The sequence below is a fragment of the Lithobates pipiens genome, unplaced genomic scaffold, assembly GCF_037356315.1.
Source record: "Lithobates pipiens isolate NorthernLeopardFrog02 unplaced genomic scaffold, aLitPip1_a1.2 Scaffold_8, whole genome shotgun sequence".
Taxonomy (NCBI): Eukaryota; Metazoa; Chordata; class Amphibia; order Anura; family Ranidae; genus Lithobates; species Lithobates pipiens.
In genome coordinates this window covers 680275171-680286465 of record NW_027507903.1, presented here as the reverse complement: position 1 = coordinate 680286465, position 11295 = coordinate 680275171, and the positions used below count along the sequence as shown (strand labels likewise).

General features: G+C 45.0%; 1 pseudogene; it reads right to left on the bottom strand.

Annotated features, from left to right (window-relative positions):
- The window catches only part of LOC143962084 (NACHT, LRR and PYD domains-containing protein 3-like), a 37216-nt pseudogene extending 31883 nt beyond the window's left edge, over positions 1–5333 (bottom strand).
- Between the last annotated feature and the right edge of the window lie 5962 nt (positions 5334–11295).

Here is an 11295-nt window from a genome sequence, read left to right as displayed (position 1 = left end):
AGCCTATCAGGGGCCATCAGTGCCACCTATCAGTGCCCTTCAGGGCTGCCTATCAATCCCATCAGTGCAGCCTATCAATCCCATCAGTGCAGCCTATCAATCCCATCAGTGCAGCCTATCAATGGCCATCCGTGCCACCTATCACTGCCCTTCAGTGCTGCCTATCAGTGCTCAGCTATACTGCATATCCGTGCCACCAATCAGTTCCCATCAGTGCTGCATATTAGTGCCTCCACATCAGTGCCACCTAATCAGTGCCCATCAGTGCAGCCTATCAGTGCCCATCATTAGTGCCACCTATCAGTGACCTTCAGTGCTGCCTATCAGTGCTCATATGTACTGCATGTCCATGCCACCTATCAGTGCCCATCAGTGCAGCATATTACTGCTTCCACATCAGTGTCACCTAATCAGTGCCCTCCAGTTCTGCCTAATCAGTGTCCTCCAGTTCCGCCTAATCAGTGCCCTCCAGTACCGCCTCATCAGTGCCCAACAATGCACCCTATCAGTGGCCATCAGTGCCACCTATCAGTGCCCATCAGTGCAGCCTATCAGTAACACCTATCAGTGACCTTCAGTTCTGCTTATCAGTGCTCATCTGTACCGCATATCCGTACCACCTATCAGTTCCCATCAGTGCTGCATATTAGTGCCTCCACATCTGTGTCACCTAATCAGTGCCCATCAGTGCAACCTATCAGTTCAGCCCATCAGTGCAGCCTATCGGTGCCCATCATCAGTGCCACCTATCAGTGCCACCTATCATTGTTCACCTGTGCCGCATATCCGTGCCACCTATCAGTGCCCTTCAGTGCCGCCTATCAGTGCTCATCTGTACCGCATATCCTTGCCACCTATCAGTGCACATCAGTGCTGCATATTAATGCCTCCACGTCAGTGCCACCTAATCAGTAGCCATCAGTGCAGCCTATCAGTGCCCATCAGTGCCACCTATCAGTACCCTTCAGTGCCGCCTATCAGAGCTGATCTGCACTGAATATCCATGCCACCTATCAGTGCCCATCAGTGCAGCATATTAGTGCCTCCACATCAGTGCCACCTAATCAGTGCCCTCCATTGCCACCTAATCAGTGCCCTCCAGTGCTGCCTCATCAGTGCCCATCAGTGCAGCCTATCAGTGGCCATCAGTGCCACCTATCAGTGCTGCCTATCAGTGCAGCCTATCAGTGCCATCTATCAGTGCCCTTCAGTGCTGACTATCGGTGCTCATCTGTACCGCATATCTGTACCACCTATCAGTGCCCATTAGTGTAGCATATTAGTGCCTCCACATCTATGCCACCTAATCAGTGCCCATCAGGGCAGCCTATCAGTGCAGCCCATCAGTGCAGCCCATCAGTGCAGCCTATCAGTGCCCATCTGTACCGCATATCAGTGCCACCTATCAGTTCCCAATAGTTTGGAATATTAGTGCCTCCACATCAGTGCCACCTAATCAGTGCCCATCAGTGCAGCCTGTCATTGCTCATCTGTACCGCATATCCATGCCACCTATCAGTGCCCATCAGTGCAGAAGAAAAATTACTTATTTACATAATTTTCTGACAGAAACTAAGAAAAAAACTTTTTTTTTAAATGTTTTCAGGGTTTTTTCATTTTTTTATGGTGATTACATACCACCAAAAGAAAACTATTTGTGTGAAGAAAAAATATAGAAATGTCATATGGGTACAGTGCTGTATGACCGCGTAATTGTCATTCAAAGTGTGACAGTGCTAAAAGCTGAAAAATGGCCTGGGCATGAAGGGGGGGGTAAAAGTGCCCGATATTGGAGCAGTTAAATAATTAGTATTGCCAACTTAAATGTTGTATAGACTTCCTTGAGAGATAGATAGGCTAGATCCATACATACAGTACATACATACATAAACAGTAGATATATAGATAGATCCCTATTTCTTCTTCTCCTGACTCCTCTAGGTCAGGTGATACTTCGGGTTTGGGGTCACCTAGGGGAAGGGTGGTGAAGGGTTGAGGATCAGTTAGGATTAGGAGGTGAAATATAAAGATTTATTTTCTACTCCATCAACTTTATCTCCAACATTTTGTAATACTCAGCATCAGGGGCATTGCTAGGTCTACAAAAGATCTGGGGCTAGAGCCCATAGCAGCGTAGTAAAGAAAGTCATACGCTTGGGCGGGCATATGTGTGTATATATATATATATAATTTATATCCCCAGAGAGCCCCCCTTAAATCAGGGTCTCCAGAGAACCTCCCCCTTAAATCAGGGTCCCCAGAGAGTCCTGTTTAAATCAGGGTCCCAATAGAGCCTCCCCCTTACATCAGGGTCCCCAGAGAGCCCCCCCTTAAATCAGGGTCCACAGAGAGCCTCACCCTTAAATAAGGGTCCCCAGAGAGCCTCACCCTTAAATCAGGGTCCCCAGAGAGCCTCACCCTTAAATCAGGGTCCCCAGAGAGCTCCCCCTTAAATCAGGGTCCCAATAGAGCCTCCCCATTAAATCAGGGTCCTCAGAGAGCCCCCTTAAATTAGGGTCCCAAGAGAGCCTCCCCCTTACATCAGGGTCCCCAGAGAACCTCCCCTTAAATCAAGGTCCCTAGAGAACAACCCCCTTACATTTTGGTCACTTGAGAACCTCCCCCTTAAATCAAGTTATCCAGAGAGCCCCCCTTAAATCAGGGTCCCCAGAGAGCCTCACCCTTAAATCAGGGTTCCCAGAGAGCCCCCTCTTAAATCAGGGTCCCCAGAGAGCATCCCCCTTAAATCAGGGTCCCCAGAGAGCATCCCCCTTAAATCAGGGTGCCCAGAGAGCATCCCCCTTAAATTAGGGTCCCCAGAGAGCCTCCCCTTCCCATGGGGACCCCTGCAGAGACTCTGGGCTATGGGCCCCAGATTCAGGGATATAGCCCCCAAAAGCCACCCCCTAGTGACGCCACTGCTCAGCATTGTACAGACTCCACATCTGGGCATCCATCCCTTGCAGTCTTTATCATATCCCTCCAGTCGTCATGGTAGAACTCAGGGAGTGTTGATGAGGGTATGCTGACACCTGCAGTTCACCACAGCTAGATAATTCTCATAGATGGATGATGGACATTTTAGTTCCCTGTGATGTCAGTGGAGGGATACTGCGTCTTGTAGTTCCCCCTGATCTCAATGGAGGGATGCTGGGACTTGTAGTCCCCCGTGATATCAGTGGAGAGATGCTGGGACTTGTAGTCCCTCATGATATCAGTGGAGTGATGCTGGCACATGTAGCCTCCCCATAATATTAGTATGGGGGTGCTGGGACTTGCAGTCCCCCATGATATCAGTGGAGGGATGCTGGCACTTGTAGTCCCCCATGATATTAGTATGGGGGTGCTAGGACTTGCAGTTCTCCATGATATCAGTGGTGGGATGCAGTGACTTGTAGTCCCCCATGATAGTAATAGGGGGATGTTGTGTACGGGGATACATAGAATGATACAGACTCTCCTCCTCTCTATATAGTATAGACCATCCATTTATATACTATCTATTTGAAGCCCACACCATATACAGATTTCTGATCTATTTGGTATTAAAGAGGAAGTAAAGGCAGTTAAAAAAAAATGCAACCTGCAAGGCAAAGGCATAATGAGCTAGTATGCATAGCATACTAGCTCATTATGAATAACTTACCTGAGAACGAAGCCCCCGAAGCGGTCCTCCATCTTCATGTTCGCCACTGCCATGTATCCCGCAGTGACTTCCAGGTCTCGCTGCTCCGGAGCCGCGATGACGTCACTCCCACGCATGCGCACGGGAGCCAACAAGAGTGGCATATCGCCGCGATCTACGGCCTGCCCAGTGCGCCTGCACCATAGACAGCGGTGGCTGTCTTTTTGTAAATATCTCCTAAACCGTATAGGTTTGGGAGATATTTCTTGGACCTACAGGTAAGCCTTAATCTAGGCTTACATGTAGGTCAAAGTGATTTGTTACAACCACTTTAAAGCGACATTAAAACTTCATTTTTTATTAAAATAACAAACTTGTTATACTTACCTGCTCTGCATAACCGATTTGCACCATCCGCTTTATCTGGTCTCCCCCTCTTAGGAAAGTGCCCCCCCATGGAAAGTTCTATTCTATGGGGGCACCTGTGCGGGCTTGCTCCCGAGCCCCGTCTGCGTTACCATTGACACAGAGGGGGTGGCTCACCCATGCCCCCCCCGCTTGCTTTAAGTACTGTGAGCAGTGAGTGGAGTTCCCATTTCCTACCGGCTCTCAGAATATTAAACTCCGCTTTGTTTAGACCAAACAGGAGAGATGCCGAACACAGAGATATATAGAAAGATACAGACTCTCCTCCTCTCTGTACAGTAAACATTGTCCATGTATAGTATACACTAAAACCTTGGATTGCGAGAACAATTCGTTCCGGAAACATGCTTGTAATCCAAAGCACTTGTATATCAAAGTGAATTTCCCCATAAGAAATAATGGAAACTCGGATGATTCGTTCCACAACCATTTATTCATAGGGCCTTCAGTTTATAGTCCATATAAAAAGATTGTAGCAATGTGACCAGGTTGTGTAACCATAAAATATCCATCCACAAATGGAAGACTCCACAGGGGGATTAGAAGGAAAATCCATCAAGAGCTACAGAGTATAAAAGAGAAGAGAAGAGCCTCTAAGTGTAGCGATATGTTACTAAATGTTGTACCTTCATTAAATGGAACTCTTTTATACTCAGCTGTGAGATGACTCTACTTGTATATCAGACATCGCTTGTATATCAAGACATCGCTTGTATATCAAGACATCCCTTGTATATCAAGACATCGCTTGTATATCAAGACATCGCTTGTATATCAAGACATCGCTTGTAAATCAAGACATCGCTTGTAAATCAAGACATCGCTTGTATATCAAGACATCGCTTGTATATCAAGTCAACATTTATTAAACATTTTTTTGCTTGTCTTGCAAAACGCTCTCAAACCAAGGTTGTACTGTACACGATCTATACGGAGCCTACACAATATACAGACTTCAGGTCTATTTGGAATTAGATTTAGTTCCCATTTCATGCCGGCTCTTCCAATATGGAACTCGGCTCCATTAGAATGAATGACTTAAGAATGGTTGGTGGAGTCTCACCTTGTTATATCTACCCATACATCCTCCAATCAAATTATTTGTACTTCCCGACAATGAAGAGGCTTGAAAATATCTTCTAGAAAGGTGAAGAGTCCGATCACAGAAGATTCTGGAAGAGAAAACCTGGAATCACGGCACTGGCAGCGTCCAACTTCTTCTTATCCTATGAAGACCAGAAGTGAGCGAAGACGTGTTTCTGCCTCGTCTCATATAACGTCCTTCCAGAATCCAGGAGGAGGGTGAGAAGGGATTTCTAGTAACATAACACACCTCCACCTGTATCGACTGTTCGAACGTCATTCATCTCCAACGCAACACGGCGCTGGGTGTGTCCACATTCCTCGTCCTGTATAACGAGGTGAATACGTTTCACCCTGAGGGGTCTAGTTATAAAAAGATCTGCAGAGATACCAGCAAACTGAATGTCTATCTGTCATAGACGGGGGACTGAGTGTGGAGGGATGAGGGAGCCTAAAGCCCCGTACACACGAGAGGAATTAAGTCTGACGAACCTCCGACGGAGTTCCGCTGGAGTTCCGACGGAGTTCTGGCGGATTTTTCGACCGAACGGACTTGGACACACACCATCACACCAAACTCCGACGGAGTCGAACGTGATGACGTACGACTGGATTCGACGTAGGAAGTTCATAGACAGTAGCCAATAGCTGCCCTAGCGTCGGTATTAGTCCGTCGGAGTAGCACACACACGAGCGAATTTTTCGAAGGGGACCGGGTCCGGCGGAGTTCCGACGGGAAAATTTAAAGCATGCTTCATTTCTAAAGTCCGTCAGACTTTAGCGAAGCTAAAGTCCGTTGCAGCCCACACACGATCGGATAGTCCGACGGACTCAGTCCGTCGGAGTTTGGATGTCGAAAAGTCCGCTCGTGTGTACGGGGCTTAACAGCTTTATTTATACAAAACCAGATTAAAAACATAGAACACCACAACATACTGTATGTATAACCCGGATATAAGAACATATTGATAATAGACATACTAATAATCCCCCTTACAAGTCACCGACAGATTGAGAGATGTTAGCAAAACTTATAACCACCCTACCAGTTACCATCATCCCCATTATAGTGTACATAAAACCAGTGGCAGCAGGTGGTAATTTTTTTGGAGGAGGGCAAATAGTATGCCCCCGGTCAGTTGGTAGCACTTACCCCATCTGTTCACCGGCAGCTTCCCCTGTTCAGCGGGGGCCTTCCATTCCATTGTTCATCATGGTGGTGGCGGCTTCTGTTTCCTCCCTCCTCCTCGGCGGCCAATCGGGAGTCTTCTTTTTTCGGCCAATCGGAAACGGGGTCTCACACCCGCTTCTGATTGGCCGGATTGAGAATCAGTGTTTCATCAGCGAATATTCATTCGCTATTGTAACACCTGAGTGGGCTCCGAGTGCATCCTCTGCATCCCAAGCCACCTGATTTTGAAACCTATTAGAGCCTCTGGTTCTAATCACATACTTAAAAAAAATAAAAATAATTATTGTAATTCATGCGTCTGGATGTAGATTTTTTTTGTTCTCACTTCTATTGGCCATATAGACTTACAAGCCTAAATATATACAGTGGAACCTCAGATTACGAACATAATCCGTTCCAGGAGAATGCTCGTAATCCAAAGTATATCAAAGCGAGTTTCCCCATTGAAGATAATGGAAACAAAAATAATTTGTTCTGCATTGACTTCAAAGGCATGCAATACCGCATGCGGCCAGAGCCGGGGGGGGGGGGTGAACCGGAGAGCCTCGGAAACGGCTGAAAAGGCCAGAGGACTCCTCGGCTGACCTTGGCAAACTTTGGAAAGACTTTGTTCCCGAGATTTGCCGAGGTCAGCAGAGCTGTCCTGGGGCCTTTCTGTGCATTTCTGAACAACGCTAATCGGCGCTGTTTGGCTCGGCTCGTGTGCCCCCCCCACCTCAGGCCGAACACGGTACTGCACACCACTTTGGCCTGAATCATGCTTGTTTTGCGAGACAACACTTGCAAACCAAGTTATGATTTTTTTTTTTAAATACAGTGCTCGTATTGCGAAACGCTCGTTAACAGCATTACTCGCAATCCGAGGTTCCACTGTATATAATATATATATATATATATATATATATATATATATATATATATATATATATATATATAGAGGGGAACTGGTTAACTGTTTTCCCACTTGCTCATTTCAATGTTGAGGGCTTTAGCTTTCTTTTTCTAAGAGTGACCTCTCCTTTAGCTTTTTGATCTGCTGTGACTGCTACTTCTGCCGTTCAATTTAGATTTTGCAGCCAAAACTACCAAAAAAGCCCCTTTTCAGGTTGAAATCAATCAGCTTGGGGTTGTCTTGCTGTATTTAAGCTGTGATCAATGTGAATGCTAATAAATCAATTTACACATCCAAAATATGTAATGCCATGGCTAATGCCGCGTACACACGATTGGACTTTCCGGCAGACTAGGTCCAACGGTCTTCACGATGGACTTTCGCAAGAGCCACACATGAATGGACTGAAGTCCGTTAGAAAGTCCGTTCGTTTTTACGTGGTGACGTAAATGGGACTAAAAAAGGAAGTTCAATAGCCAGTAGCCAATAGCTTCTCTTGCGTCGCATTTGGTCCGTCGGAACCAGCACACAGACGAACCGTTTTCCCGTATTTGAGTCCGTCGGAATTGTGTCCGTCAGATAGATTTGAAACATGTTCTACTTCTAGGTCCGTCAGATTTTTTTTTTCCGAAAAACGATCGGATTAGCCCACACACAATCGGATTGTCCGACGAACGAATCCCTTCGGACCTAGTCTGCCGGAAAGTCCGGTCGTGTGTGCGTGGCATAACACTGTCTAATCACACGCTTCTCTAAGGCGTCATACAGATTAAAGGAATTTCCTAAGCATGTAATTACAAGGCCCATGTCACCTTTGAAGCTCCAATAAAAGGAACCTCTCCCCGCATTTGTAAACGTTCCCCATGACATTCCCCCCCCCCCCCCCTTTCCACTTTTTTGACAAAAGCTTGCCCCTATTAGCCTTTCAAATGGCCATTATTATGTAACAAGATTTCCCCCATAAACTTCAATAGAGATCACTGCTGAGTTCAGGTTTTTTTAGATTTCAAGAATATTTTGATGAACCTCCATTATGAACTGAACCCGGGCAGGCTCTCTTGTCACTAGGTGGCGCTCTGCACTACATCCATTACATTACATGTCCATACCGGGGTCAGCAGGTTGTGCCTTTGTGGATTTGACTCTATTCCTATCTCATCTGTACAAAACGCCAGATAAATTGTGTGTACTGAATTCTCAGCTGGATACAGAGCTAATATGTAAAGGGGATGCTGGGACTTGTAGTTCCCCATGACTGTACACACAGGTGGAATTAGTAGTGGGATGCTGGGACTTCTAGTTCCCAGATGGTCATATAAACAGGAGAGAGCTAAAAGTGTATATCCCAAATACAGCCAAAGAGCATACCGATGGTAAGTATCAGCCCCAATTATTTTACAAAATACAGTCCACAAGGGAAATGGGGAGTAGAGAGTAGAACTGGGGCTTTGTGATACCAAAGCAACACATATAACACACAAACTGTCATAAAAATAAATATTTATTTAAGAATATTAAAATATCTCCTGTAAATGCTGATAGTCGGGGAAATTAGTATATACTTAAAAGACACATTGCATAAACAGTGCAGATGAAAAAAAAAATAATAATACACCGTGAAAAGTTATATTTGATTCTGCAATTCGCAGTGACCCTGAATAGTTTTGACCAGGGTTGTCTTCCTCAGGGGATTGCCCTTGGGCAGATCATCAAGGGGTCTTATGGCTCATACAGTATAGCAAACAACGCGGGTTATATGATGTTGAAGATGACCAAGGATGGAAAGACTGGAGGACTGGGGGACAGAAGGGGGAGGGATGCAAGCACATGTGTCCCAAGCACAAGGGATATCAGCCGTGGTCGAGATATAATATGACCTTTTTGCGAAAATATCAGAGAGCATGTGCTGAAGTAGTAGCCATAGACCAAAAATATAGTATGGTGAGGGCAATTTCAAAAGCCCCTGTTAGATTAATTAGCCAGAGTCCATCATAAAGAGGAAACAAACAACATGTAAAGCTGACATTCAAACAAGGAAGTCTTCAATTTTGTCACAGCACCTCCATCCTGCACCTACTCCATATTTTCGCAAAAAGGTAATATTATATCTTGACCGCGGCTGATATCGCTTGTGCTTGGGACACATGTGCTTGCATCCCTCACCATCCAGTCCCACCCCTCCTCCAGTCTTTCCACCCTTGGTGATCTTCAGCAAGGGCAAACCCCTGAGGAAGACCACCCTAGTCGAAACATGTCAGGGCCACTTGGAATTGCACGATCAGATATACCTTTTCAGAGTGTATTATTTTCTTTTTTGTCTGCACTGTTTATGCAATGTATCTTTTAATTGTTTAATAATTTACCCAACTATCAGTATTTACAGTAGATTTTTTAACCACTTCCGCAGAAGATTTGACTGCTCAATGACCAGGCCATTTATTGCGATACGGCACTGACAACTGACAATTGCGCGGTTGTACGACGTTGTACCCAAAAAAAAATTATGTCCTTTTTTTTGCACAAATAGAGCTTTCTTTTGGTGGTATTTGATCATCTCTGAAGTTTTTATTTTTTGTGCTATAAACAAAACAATACTGACAATTTTGAAAAAAACACAATATTTTGTACTTTTTGCTATAATAAATATCCCCAATTTAAAAAAAAAAAAAAAAAATATTTTTTTTCCCTCAGTTTAGGCCAGTATGTATTCGTCTACATATTTTTGATAATAGAAATCACAATAAGCGTATATTGATTGGTGTGCGCAAAAGTTATAGCGTCTACAAAATAGGAGAAAGATTTATGGCATTGTTATTATTATTATTATTATTATTTTTTATAGTAATGGCGGTAATCAGCAATTTTTATCAGGACTGCAACATTATGGCGGACAGATTGGACAGTTTTGACACATTTTTGGGACCATTGGCATTTATACAGTGATCAGTGCTATAAATATGCACTGATTATTGTGTAAATGTCACTGGCAGGGAAAGGGGGGTGATAAAGGGGTTAACCGTGTTACCTAGGGAGTGATTCTGTGGGGGGATGGGACTGCCTGTGTGAGGAGAACAATCGTTTTTCATACTTAGTATGAACAATAGATCACTCTCCTCACCCCTGACAGCACAGAGATCTGTCTGTTTGCATTGACAGATCTCTGTCTCTGTGTGGAGCGATCGCGGGTGCCCGACACTCATCGTGACCGCCGGGCATACGCATCGGATCTGGAATCCAACCACTGGAGCATGCGCACGCATCTGGCGGTTTGCACGCGCCCCCAATGGTCAAATGGTGGACTGATGTACAGCTACGTCGGTTCGCCCAGGGGAGCCAACTATGGCGGCTGATCCGGAACTGGTTAATATTCTTAAATAAATATTTTGTTTTTATGCCATGTGTTATGTTTGTTGCGTTGGTATCACAAAGCCCCAGTTCTCTCTATTCCCCATTTCCCTTGTAGACTGTATTTTGGACTTCTGGTCTATAACAGCAAAGAGATACTGGGACTTGTAGTCATCCCATAATATCCGTAGAGGGATGTTGTAATCAGGGATATATTGAATGATACAGATTCTCCTCTTTACTATACAGTAGACATCTTAGCCCTTGTACACACGGTCAGACATTCCGACAACAAAATCCGTCGGATTTTGTCCGAAACTTGTGTTGCATACACACGGTCGGACAAAGTTGTCGGAAAATCCGATCGTACGTAACGTGACGACGTTATTTCGTTCCCATATGTGGAACAAAAAATAAATTTCAGCCTTGTGTCCAATAATCTTCTTCCAGATTCCCGGAGGAGGAGGGGAGGGATATTTGATTAACACAGCGGGTCTCCACTTGCAGAGACTGTTCAGTTGTCAGCCTTCTTTACTGTATTTCAAGACATCGCCGGGCGTGTCCGGATTCCTGTTCCTGTAGAAGAAGCTGAACAGGTTTAGTCATCACCCTAAGGCTCTGAGTGGGAAGAAATATTTGCTAATGTAATAATATCCCGCCAAGAGGAAGGAGGATTTCCTTCACAATGATCCTTCTAGAATTACACCTAATGCAAGACTGTAGCTTCTATTG